Raw genomic sequence first — 13,300 nt, 5'->3', positions numbered from 1 at the left:
CGCCACCTATATCCCCAAGAGGGAGCGCAAGCGTGCACTCAGGGACGTCTACGCGATGGAGCCAGTCGCCCCAAAGTTCAACCCATGGTCCTCCTGTCCGATCACCTTCGATCGCAGGGACCATCCGACTAGTATCCGTCATGGTGGTTCAGCCGCACTGGTCCTCGACCCAATTATTGATGGATTCCACCTTACGCGAGTCCTCATGGATGGTGGTAGCAGCCTGAACCTGCTCTATCAGGATACAATGTGCAAAATGGGTATCGATCCCTGAAGGAACAAGCCCGCAAAAACCACCTTTAAAGGTGTCATACCATGTGTAGAGGCCTGTTGTACGGGCTCAATCACACTGGATGTGGTCTTTGGATCCTCGGATAATTTCCGAAGCGAAGAGTTAATCTTCGATATTGTCCCCTTCTGTAGTGGCTATCATGCACTGCTCGGACGAACCGCATTCGCTCGATTCAATGCGGTGCCGCACTACGCCTACCTCAAGCTCAAGATGCCTAGACCACGCAGTGTAATAAAGGTCAATGGAAATATGGAACGCTCCCTCCCTACCGAGGAGCACACCACGGCCCTTGCAGCAGAAGTACAGAGTAGCCTTTTTAGGCAGAACCTTAATCCGGCAGTAAAGCTCCCGGACACTGTCAAGAGAGTCCGAACTACTCTGCAGCAGGACTGTCCAGCTCATCCAGAGCTTGACTAGCAATTCGGCCTTACGTCCCCGTCCCAATCAAGTGATGACATTTGTGACGCGCGTACATAACTACGCACTCAAAATACCATGGGCATGGACGGAGGCACAGCTAGACCGTGGTCCATAATGCGGCTAATCCGCCCCTGGATCCGCATACCTTCACTTTTTCTTTTTCATTTCAAGTTCTTCTCTTCCCAAGGCTTTTTTGATAACCTGATCATCGGACCTATCATGGGACGGATACACCAAGAAGGCAAGGAGCTTTGACATACAAGGGAATTCCCAGGTGGTCTCTGCTAATGATCGTTATACCTGTTTTAAGTACCAGCACGCAGCTCGCCCTTGGTCATGGCATGTCAAATAGCCTTATTTGCTTATCGTATTACTTCTACAAATACGCCTTGACGTATTAATAAAATTACAATGGAAAATAACTTGCGGCTCAATATTTGCGGCGTCAGCTTATCACTTGATTTTTTACTTGTCTTTGTATTTTTTATCAATTGCACCCGTACACTCTGGTACGCCTTAATTCGCCAGGGGCTTCATCATACCCCACAACACGACAATAAAGTCTGAACACTTTTATAGTATAGTTCGGCACCCCGAACTTATAGCATTATATGCATCGGCTCTGAATCATGTCTTTGGTTAATAGTTGGGTTGCCCGGCTCCTGTGCTTACTACCTTACGTTCCGCTATATCGGCTAGGGTAGTAAAGGGAGAACTACTGCGATTGTGTCCCGGTTCTTATGGACGAGCACCTCAGTAGAGAAAGTAGAAAACTGAATGTCATGATGCGGCAAGTGCTGGTCAGTTGTTCGAGAGGTTTCAAATCCTTAGAGATTTTTCCCGCATTATGCGATGAGTCGGTTTTTATCCGATTAGGCATGTATAGTGCCCCAAGTTCGGACTTCCAAACACCAGGGGCTGCGCCTAATTTTTTGTTGTCAAACTCCTATGGCTAAGTGAGGGTGATAAAGTCGTATAGTCTGATTGCCTTGTTCGTTGCGCTAAACACCTCCTTTAAGGACCAAAATTTGGAGTAAAGAGTGTTTAGATTTATCCCGAACACCCCCGTACTATCTACGTGGGGCAGAAGCCGACGAATGGCCAACTCTCAGATTTCATAAAATGGTCACACAGAAGGTGAAATTTTAAATAAACAAGCATTATATAACATAAAGATCTTGTTTCATATTACAAGATAGGATGACATGAATGTTTTCATGGGAATATGATATCCTTGGCACATTGCTCCGCCACAAGGCGGGATCCCTCCATGACACTGGAAAAATACAGTTCGGGTCGGCGGTGCTCCTTCCCCTCAGGCGGCCCCTCGGTCATCAGCTTCGTGGCGTCCATCTTTGCCCAATGCATCTTAGCACGAGCAAAGGCCATCCGCGCGCCTTCAATATAGACCGAACGCTTAATGGCTTCAAGACGTGGGTAGGCACTGACAAGCTGCTTCACGAGTCCAAAGTAGTTGCTGGGCATGGGCTCGGCAGGCCATAGCCGGATTATCAAATCCTTCATGGCTAGTTCGGCCGCCTTATGCAGCTCGACCAGCTGTTTCAGCTGATCGCTAAAGGGCACTGGATGTTCTGGTCCAAGGTATTGTGACCAGAACAGCTTCTCCGTTGAGCTCCCCTTTTTGGCTCGATAGAATTTCGCAGCGTCTGACACGCTGCACGGCAGATCCACAAACGCCCCTGGAGAGCTCCAAATCCGGGTAAGTAAAAGGAACCATTCCTTCACATATCTGCTTTGCATAATGAAAGCCTTAACCGCCGTAATCTTCTTGGCCGCTTGGATTTCCTGGAGGGCACCCTGGGCTTCGGCTCGGGCATCTTGTACGCTTTGGCAGGCCTTGGCAAGTTCAGACTCTTGATTCTTAAAATCGCACTCCAAGGACTCGCACTTCTTGACAGCGTCCTGGAGCTCTTGTTGAACCTCATTGACCTGGGCCTCATGCTTTTCGCGTGCGGCCTGCTCCTTTGCCGCCTTATCCTCGACCGCGACCAACGCCTTCTTGAGGGCAGCTACTTCGGACATTGCCCCTAATAAAGTTCATGACACTTTAGTCAGCTCGAATCATTCATACTTCCTAAATATATACAAGGTTACCGCATACCTTGACTATCCTCCAGCTGCTTCTTCACATGGCTGAGCTCCTCCTCGGCCCGCTCTAGATTCTGCTTTAGTCTTGAGACTTCCGCAGTGTGAGCAGTCGCAGCCAGCAGCGACGCCTGCTTATTCACATAGACATATCAGATTAGACTCCTGCGAAAATTATTTGATCCTCTGTTCGGCTTTTCTTTCTGAACACCGGACAGAGCGTCGGGGGCTATTGTCTATACTGTGACATTCTTTTTTAATTACATTGCTTACCTCAAAACCTGTTAGAAGGCTGGTGCAGGCTTCGGTCAATCCGCTTTTCGCGGACTGGACATTCCCAATCACCGTACCCATTAGGGTACGGTGTTCGTCAACAATGGAAGCACCTTTTAGTGCTTCCAACAACCTGTCTGGTGCCTCTGGTTGGATAGAGGTCACCGGCGGGATAGGCGCGCCCCTTCCCTGCAAAGGGGGTTGCACGCCTGATTCTGGAGCCGTAGGGGTCTCCAGAATTATATTCGGATGAGGGCCGGATTGAATACGGCCCCCATCGTTAATATCCATGGGGGTATGCCCCCCCATGTGTCCGACATCCGAGGCTTCACCCTCTGGCGCCTCCCGGATGGCCGCCGGATTCTCTCCTGGGCCGGGGATCCTTCGGGACGACGCTTCGGTGCCATCCAGGTCCCGGGGAGAGGTGGCCGACGGGAGGGTCCCGTTGTCCATCGTCGCTGGGTCCAGCGAATCCTCTGACGATAAGGACCGCTCGAGGTGGGACTGAGCCGGACTGTAAATGCATAATTTAAGCACATTAAAACAATAAAGTAAAGAATCTAAATACAAATACGTGTCCGGATACTTACGATTCAGCCAGGGGCTTCTCCATGGGCTTCCACTCCCAGCTGCCATCGGTGGCCGCTGCGGAGCTGTCCGGAAAGGAAGCTTTCCCTTTCTTGGATGCCTCGGCCTCCGGATATGTGGAGGTCGTCCTTTCCTTTTTTTTCCTGTAGGAGGGGAGTAGATTTCCTCTTCTTCCTCCTCTTCCTCGTCGTCTTCGGCGGAGGAGTGTGCCTCGGCGTCTTCGGACGTCACATCCGAAGTGCCCTTGCGGCGGAGACCACTTTTGGCCCCCTTGGCCTTCTTCTTGGCCTTCTTCTCCGACACCTCGTAAGGCGCCGGAAATAGCATCTTCGTCAGGAGCGGAGTCTCTGGGCCTTCGGGCAGCGGAGCCGGACAATTAATCTGCTCCGCTATCTCCGTCCAGTCCTAAAAATAAGTGATGGGGAGACTTAGATGCGTTCCTTGAATATGCAAGTAGAGGGTACACCTTGAAAACATGAGAGAGCTTACCGGATTAGCAGGGTGAGTTAGGTCGTGCCCACAATCTTCGTCCGTGGCTGGCGGCACATCATTGGCCTTAAAGAGCACCTTCCAGATTTCTTCGTGTGTCGTGCCGAAGAGCTCCAATAGGGTCTGGTGCTTGGCCGGATCAAACTCCCACAGATAGCCAGTCTGTATTTGGCATGGAAGAATCCGGCGGACGAGCATAACCTGGATTATGTTGACGAGCTTGACTTTCTTGATTATCATGCTCTGGATGCGCGCTTGGAGCGCTTTCAGCTCGTCCGAAGAGCCCCATGCCAGGCCTTTCTCTTGCCAGGAGGTGAGCCGCATCGGGACTCCGGATCAGAATGCGGGGGCCGCCGCCCAATTGGTGTCGCGTGGCTCGGTGATGTAGAACCACCCGGACTACCACCCTTTGACAGTTTCCACAAAAGAGCCTTCGGGCCAGGTGACATTGGGCATATTTCCCACCATGGCGCCTCCGCACTCTGCTTGTTGCCCGCTCACCACCTTCGGCTTCACATTGAAGGTCTTCAGCCATAGGCCGAAGTGAGGTGGGATGCGGAGGAAGGCCTCACACACGACAATAAATGTCGAGATGTTGAGGATAGAGTTGGGGGCCAAATCATGGAAATCCAGCCTGTAATAGTACATCAGTCCGCGGATGAACGGGTGGAGGGGGAATCCCGGCCCGCAGACGAAGTGTGTGAGGAACACCACCCTTTCCTGGGGCTCCGGGGTGGGGACGATCTTTCCCTTGGCTGGAAGTCGATGAGCGATGTCCTTGGCCAGGTACCCGGCCTCCCAGAGCTCCTTGATGTCCCTCTTCGTGACGGAGGAGGCCATCCACTTGCCTCCAGCTCCGGATCCGGACATGATTGGAGTGCTTTTTTGGGCGGAGAAGGCGAGAGCTTGGGCGCTGGAGCTCGAGAATGGATGGGCAGAGGAAGGAGAAGGCGTGGGTGCGAAAAGGTGAATCATTATCCCCTTATAAAGGCAGTAAAAGTTATGCGCCTCCCTACTTGCCTTAAAATCCACCTATTCCCCAAGCGCTGTGCAGATGACACGGTTGGATTACCCATGCCCGTATTGATGAGAATCCCGTGATAAGGGGACACGATCTCTGCTTTGACAAGACGTGCCAATGAAACCGCACCTCAAAATACGGAGAGGCAGGCTAAAAACAGTTTGAATAAAGACCGGGCAGTGGCGTGATGTCACGCTACGAAAGGTTGTCAACGGATTGGACTCGTGAGATATTATACTCTCTACAGTTGTGTGTGGTACTTGTTTTGCAGAGCCGGACACATTTTTCTATGTTTGGAAGACTATGTTGGAGTATTTGGAGAAGGAACCCGCCTTGCAATGCCGAAGACAATCTGCGCACCGAACTCATCGTCATTGAAGCCTGGTTCAGGGGCTACTGAGGGAGTCCTGGACTAAGGGGTCTCGAACAGCCGGACTATCACTACAAGAAAATTGAGATACTGTGACGAAAATCCTCGTGACAATGGTGGACAACGTCACACAAATACGTAATGCGTGATGTTTTCCTAGGTAGCGTCACTGATTACTACAAATCGGTGACAATAGACGTCACTTAATCACTTCGGCCCATGAGTGCACCTGACTACCAATTTCTATGACAATTTGGTAATTTCGATGACGAACCTACTAGAGTCATCGAATATGAATGTGTGAGGATCACTTTTTTGGCATGTAACGTCTAGCAATGGGACCTACCATAGTGCTTGACGGGTTAACGAGCAGTATGACCCGCATAATAGTGTTGACAGTAGGATCCATCATAGTTTTTTCACAGTCTACTTACCAATATAATTACGTTGTTCTATCTAATATAAACAGGTAATGGCCAGCAAAAAACTTATTTTGTTCCGTCTATCATAAATAGGTAGTGGTTGAGGGGGAAAAACCTGAATCCTGCGTTCATGAGCTCTTATTTCGTTCTATCAGAAAAAAATGGAAATATGAGTTGGCGGAAAAAAGTTTGGTACAGGGAGTTTGAACATAGGATCATTATGGTCTCAGATAATGGCGTTGAAAATAAGCTAGAGTTTAGATGCTACTGTAAATTATGCTAAAAATATATTTATTATGTTCTTCTTTTTACACATATTTATTATGTTCTTGGACGAATATTCTTGTAGCATTTAGCAAGTTAGTTATTTTTTCGCCGGGGCGTGTGTGACTCGATCTGTAGGTTAGTTATTTCTTATCGAGCCATATGTGATCGATCTGTTCGTTTATTCTATGTTCTAGATGGCGTCGCTCGGTTAGTAACTTCGTATGTTTTTGTTTTGAGGCAAAGTAACTTCGTATGTGACGGGTATACCACAACATGTGGCCTGGTTTTTCTTTTTCTTTTTGAGAATCAGCATGCACCCCTTTTTTTAGAGTTTTCTACGTGGGCTAAAGCCCGCTCAACCCCGGCTATAAAGCAGCGAATTTTTTCCCCTCGGCCACCTCCTCCTTCCCGAGCGAAACCCTACCTATCCGATCTGGCTCTCTCTCGCTCATGTGGCGGCAGCGGTAGATCGGAGGCAACAAAGCGCTAGGACGGCGGCAGGAGTAGTTGTTCTCCTCTCCCTCTCCCTCTCCCGTCGAGTTCCTTCAGGGTGTCCCGCTGCGGAAGTTGCTCGTTGCGTCAGGGCCAGACATGGCGCACGGCGGCAGATCCTGCGTGCGCCACGGCCGGACTAGACTGATCGCGCGGCGGCGGCCCATCCAGTGTGCGTGTCATCCATTCACAGTGTGATTGCTTGCATGCGTTTTCCGATCCCTATTGCAGGATTGAACCCTGTATCTCTGGTGCCTCGTCTATACACTTCTCAATTCCATCAGTGCAAGTGAGGGAGAGGAGGAGGCATTGTGATATGGGTATTTGGTTATGGCTTCCCGGAGTGAAACCCCCGGTTCGCCTACGATACCCGCACCAGCCCCTTATCAGTGGCTACCGCCGCAGGGTACGTTTAACTAATTACTCGGGCCGCTGTCGTCTGACCTTCCGCACTAGTGAGATACATCTTGTTGACCCTCTATTTTTTCTTCTTCTTGGGTTTTGTCCATCAGGTTGACATGGAGCACAGGTCACGGGGGCACACCAAAGTTCCGGAGAAGACCATCAAGCTCGACCAGCAACCTGGGTTAACATGTGTACGACGCTCAACTCTCTGCTCTCAGTTTAGATGAACAGCTTACATGTGGGGATTGGTTCAGATATCTGTTTTGTTCTGTTCCTCACTGTGAGTTCTTATTGATCAATTGTAAGATGCTTCTATATTACTCCCTCCATCCCAAAATAAGTGACTCGACTTTGTACTAACTTTGTACTAAAGTTAGTACAAAGTCGAGTCATTTATTTTGAGACAGAGGGAGTAGTAAATCTATTAAAGTTAGCTGCAGCAAAATATTTTCATTATGTTGATTCTCCCCCAGTATTGCTATGGTAATTTGTAGTTCCGAGCTCGTGGCAACTTTTTTAAGGGAGTGTCAGTAGATTTGCAAGTGAATTAATGTTGTAGAACTATAGTGGGAGTTTTATGAGCGATTCAACATGATTTTGGCAAATTACTAATGGAGAACTAATTCACTGGAGTCCTCTGTGGCAATCAGAAGTGATACTGACAACATCTAAAGGTGGTAATGCAGATTATTGTCCAAGCAAATTTGCCAAAATGAGCTCTTTTACCATAGCGTAATTGTAATTAATTTCTTTTCAGATGGAACTGTCTTGTTGATCACACTTCTAATCAGTGTGTGCCAAAGACAACAACTAAGTTTCTCAAAAGTTCTTCATTCTTTCTTCCCTGTTCTAGGCTGCTTGAAGGTTTCTTCCTTTCGAGGCTTTGTTGAATATTCTGTTTTTTCACACCATTTTAATTTGTGAAGGAGTACCTACTACAAATGCTAATTTGCTCCTCTTGGGATTTCAAACTTTGGGTTGTGCTATCATTTATGTATGTCCTATTAATTCCAATACTTGTCTTACTTTGTGATGCATTCATACATGTTTATTCCAATCTAATATTTCAGATGACCTTTGTTGCTCACAACTACGACATGTTTAGTTCTGTTCATATCACTTATTAGAAAAGTACTAACATGTATTTTTTTTGTTAAGATTCCAACCTAGAGCTCTAGTTATAACTTGCATATGTCCTCTGTTGCAATAGTAGATGGTTTTCTGTAACTCATTCAAACTAATATTTATGTATTTATTTCTAATAGGCTGATTCATAAGTCATGTTTCAAGAAGTTGATATGAACAAAGGAGGATCAGACCAACTCTACGTGCCTTCAAGAAGTCACGAGAAGTGGCATCCAACAAAGGTTCCAAGTTTTGATGAAGGTGGGAGAGTGTCACACCAAAAAAGTCTCTATTGATGACCTCCAAAATTAGAAAGGATGTTGTATCAGATGATTATGTACCTTGGGTTATTTTGGAATGGGCATGTAAGGGATGTGTAATATGCCCCCTGTTTAAGACTAGTTGGCTTGTAATGTGATGAGAAAATTGGTCAATGGAAAGATGGCCTTAAAACTACCACAAGCACACTATGCGTTTTGAATCAGACTAGACCAAAGCAATATTAGAGGAAGAACCTATAAAGAAAATAATTCTTAAAAGGCTAGCAAAAAATGGCAATTGCTTCACAAGAGCGTGGGCTGGATCTGGGTTGCGAATTGGCTATGGCCCACCAAAAATTAGAATCAAAAATAGAAAATGGGCTGAATTATTGGGCTTGGCCCATTTGGAAACCAAGTGTGCACTATCCCACCAAAAATCTAGTGACGACATATTCGTCACCGAAGGTCCCATATCCGGTGACATTTTTTGCGCACCACGTCACTAGGAATAATCTGTGACGGGGATTCTGTGACGAGGCTGGTGACGCATGAAAAATGTCACACATGAGTATTTTGTGACGTTTTTAGCTATTACGTGACATTCGTGAGCTTGTCACAGTAGGTCTGATCTCTTGTAGTGTATATACTTTGTCGGACTGTTGGACTATGAAGATACAAGATAGAAGACTTCGTCCTGTGTCCGGATGGGACTCTCCTTTGCGTGGAAGGCAAGCTTGGCGATCCGGATATGTAGATTCCTTTCTCTGTAACCGACTTTGTACAACCCTAGTACCCCCCGGTGTCTATATAAACCGGAGGGTTTAGACTTCTAGGGTTTAACCACAACAATCATAACCTCATAGGCTAGACTTCAAGGGTTTAGCCATTACGATCTCATGGTAGATCAACTCTTGTAATACTCATATTCATCAAGACCAATCAAGCAGAAAGTATGGTATTACCTCCATAGAGGGGGCCCGAACCTGGGTAAACATTATGTCGCCCGCCTCATTTTACCATTAGCCTTAGACGCACAGTTTGGGACCTCCTACCCAAGATCCGCCAGCTTTGACACCAACAGTCGCTTCCCAGTTTCTTTCTAGCCTTCACTTGTACTAAGCGGGAATACTGCTTGTGCATCCATTTCTATAAACCCCAAAGTTATTCCATATGAGTCCATCATACCTTCCTATATGCGGTATTTGCCTGCCGCTCCAAGTAAATTTGCATGTGCCAACCTCTAAACCTTTAAATGAAATTCTGTTTTGTTTGCTCGATAGCTCATGTATCAACTAGGGTTGTCTGTATCTTCCATGCTAGGTGGGTTATTCTCATGATGAGTGGACTCCGCTCATCATTCACGAGAAAATGGCCGGTAACCGGGATGCCTAGTCCCATGCTCAAATCAAATCAAAATAAATGCAAACAAAACTCCCCCAGGATTGTTGGTAGTTGGACGACACTCGTTGTTTCAGGCCAGCCATGGATTGACGTTCGTTGGTGGTGGGGGAGTATAAAGTTTACCATTCTGTTTGAGAACTACATATAATGTATGTAGTATGGAAGATATCGAGATCTCTCGGTTGTTATGTTGACAATGAAAGTATATCGCTCAAAATATTATTTATCTCTGTTTCAAAACTCGAGCTCTGGCACCTCTGCAAATTCCTGCTTCCCTCTACGAAGGGCCTATCTATTTAATTTTATGTTGAGTCACCATCCTCTTATTAAAAGCACCAGTTGGAGAGCACTGTTGTCATTTGCATGCATTGATATTAATTTACATTGAGTATGACTGTGACTGGATCTCTTTTGCCATGAATTACAATGTCTAGTCAGTCCTTGATCTTCAGAGGTGCTCTGCATTTATGTTTTGCGGTCTCAGAAAGGGCTAGCGAGATACCATCTTGTTATATCATATTATGATTGTTTTGAGAAAGTGTTGTCATCCGAGATTTATTATTATTGCTCGCTAGTTTATTATGCCGTTGATATGAGTAAATGTGAGACCTAAATGTTATTGTGAATATGGTTAGTTCATAATCTTTGCTGAAAACTTGAATGCTGACTTTACATATTTGCAACAACAAGATCAAACGGAGTTTGTAAAAGTTTTTCTTTATCACTTTCAGTTTGTCAACTGAATTGCTTGAGGACAAGCAAAGGTTTAAGCTTGGGGGAGTTGATACGTCTCTAACGTATCTACTTCTCCAAAAACTTTTGCCCTTGTTTTGGACTCTAACTTGCATGATTTGAATGGAACTAACCCGGACTGACGCTATTTTCAGCAGAACTGCCATGGTGTTATTTTTGTGCAGAAATAAAAGTTCTCGGAATGACCTGAAAATCCACGGAGACACGTTTTGGAATTAATAAAAAATATTGGCGAAAGAATCAGCATCAGGGGGACCACACCCTGTCCATGAGGGTGCAGGGCGCCACCCCGGGGCGTGCCCCCTGCCTCGTGGGCCCCTTGGGACTCCACTGACCTCAACCCCAACTCCATATATTCACTTTTGAGGAGAAAAAAAATCAGAGAGAAGGATTCATCGCGTTTTACGTTACGGATCCGCCACCAAGCCCTAATCTTCCTCGGGAGGGCTGATTTGGAGTCCGTTCGGGGCTCCGGAGAGGGGAATCCATCGCCATCGTCATCATCAACCATCCTCCATCACCAATTTCATGATGCTCACCGTCGTGCGTGAGTAATCCCATCGTAGGCTTGCTGGACGGTGATTGGTTGGATGAGATTTACCATGTAATTGAGTTAGTTTTGTTAGGGTTTGATCCCTAGTATCCATTATGTTCTAAGATTGATGTTGCTATGACTTAGCCATGCTTAATGCTTGTCACTAGGGCCCGAGTGCCATGATTTCAGATCTGAACCTATTATGTTTTCATGAATATATGTGAGTTCTTGATCCTATCTTGCAAGTCAATAGTCACCTACTATGTGTTATGATCCGGCAACCCCGAAGTGACAATAATCGGGACCACTCTCGGTGATGACCGTAGTTTGAAGAGTTCATGTATTCACTAAGTGTTAATGCTTTGGTCCGGTACTCTATTAAAAGGAGGCCTTAATATCCCTTAGTTTCCAATAGGACCCCGCTGCCACGGGAGGGTAGGACAAAAGATGTTATGCAAGTTCTTTTTCATAAGCACGTATGACTATATTCAGAATACATGCCTACATTACATTGATGAACTAGAGCTAGTTCTATGTCACCCTATGTTATAATTGTTGCATGAGGAATCGCATCCGACATAATTATCCATCATTGATCCATTGCCTACAAGCTTTTCATATATCGATCTTTGCTTAGTTACTTTTCCGCTGCCACTGTTACGATTACTACAAAACTGCAACTGTTACTTTTGCCACCGTTACCGTTACTTTCATATTACTTTGCTACTAAATATTTTCCTGCAGATATTAAGTCTTTCATGTGTTGTTGAATTGACAACTCAGCTGCTAATACTTAAGAATATTCTTTGGCTCCCCTTGTGTCAAATCAATAAATTTGGGTTGAATACTCTACCCTCGAAAACTGTTGCCATCCCCTATACTTGTGGGTTATCAGTGCTCGAAGTAGGCGATAATGAACCCGACAGTGTGATGAAGACCGGCGCGGACGGTGACGTTTCCGCGCCAAGGGAGGCGGTGCGGCGCATATCACATGGAAGTCAACGCACGTGGACCGCGGGCCGCGGCGTTACGGCCCGAAGAGGCGATGCAACGGCAGCGGGAAGGTCGGGGCGACGACGGTGAAGACCTCAGGGCGGTTGCAGGGATTGCGTGCCACGCTCGCTATGGCCTGGCGGGGCGATGCAGCGGCAATGCGAGGGTCGGCGCAGCCTCGATGACGGCCTGGAGCGGACGGCCTCGGTGCAGCGGTTGACCGCCAAACGCGGCACTTCGGCCCGAAGGGCCGACGCAGCGACAGCATGCGATGTGATGCAACCACGGGAACAGCCTCAGGGCGGCGGTGAGGACCATGTGTCACGGCGCTATGGCCCGAAGGGGTGACGCAGAGGCGCGGATCAGTGCAGCCATGGGGAAAACTACGGGGCGGCGGCGCTGCGGCCCCATGGGGTGACGCAGCGGCAGCCTGTTGCTCGATCGATGGAGGGGCCGCTGAACTCAAGACAGGGCGGTGACAGCCGGCGTAGGTCGACGAGCAGGCCGACGCCCGGATGACGGGCGTGAGGGGCCGCCTGTCCCGCGAAGCCGTCGGGTCGGGGCAACGAGCGGGCAGACGCATGGACGATGGCCGTTAGGGGCCGCCTGTCGCGCGAGGCTGCCGGCTCGGTGAAGAGGCCGGCTGGTCGCGCCGGTGTCGGGGTAGAGGCGTACGGTGGTCGACGGCGGCGGCGAGCGACGCAAACCGATCAAGCATAGATCGGAAAAACCAAAAAGAAAAACACCGATCAAAACGACCGGCGAGGGAGTAAAAAAACCCGGAGCAAGGGCTCGAGGAAAAGACTCTCTAGGGCAGCTGGTCAACACGGCCGGTAGACGAACCCTAGGTACGGGCGGCGCAGCCCCCGGCGGCAGTCATGGAGGCCGACCGCCCCCGGGGCGGCGCGCGGGTGCGGAAGCGGTTAGGCTTTAGAACCCGGAAACTGATACCATGTTAGAAGGGAGAGAGAGGATTGATGGAATAGTTCGTTGTATTGCTTGAGCCTCGTGGGCATATATATAGGAGTACAAGGTCGTCTTGGAGTACAAGGCAAGGTGGAATAAATCCTACGCTATCCTATGTTTCC

The sequence above is a fragment of the Triticum aestivum genome, chromosome 2B, assembly GCF_018294505.1.
Source record: "Triticum aestivum cultivar Chinese Spring chromosome 2B, IWGSC CS RefSeq v2.1, whole genome shotgun sequence".
NCBI lineage: Eukaryota > Viridiplantae > Streptophyta > Magnoliopsida > Poales > Poaceae > Triticum > Triticum aestivum.
The sequence above is the reverse complement of the archived record's forward strand: the minus strand, read 5'-3'. Positions refer to the sequence as shown.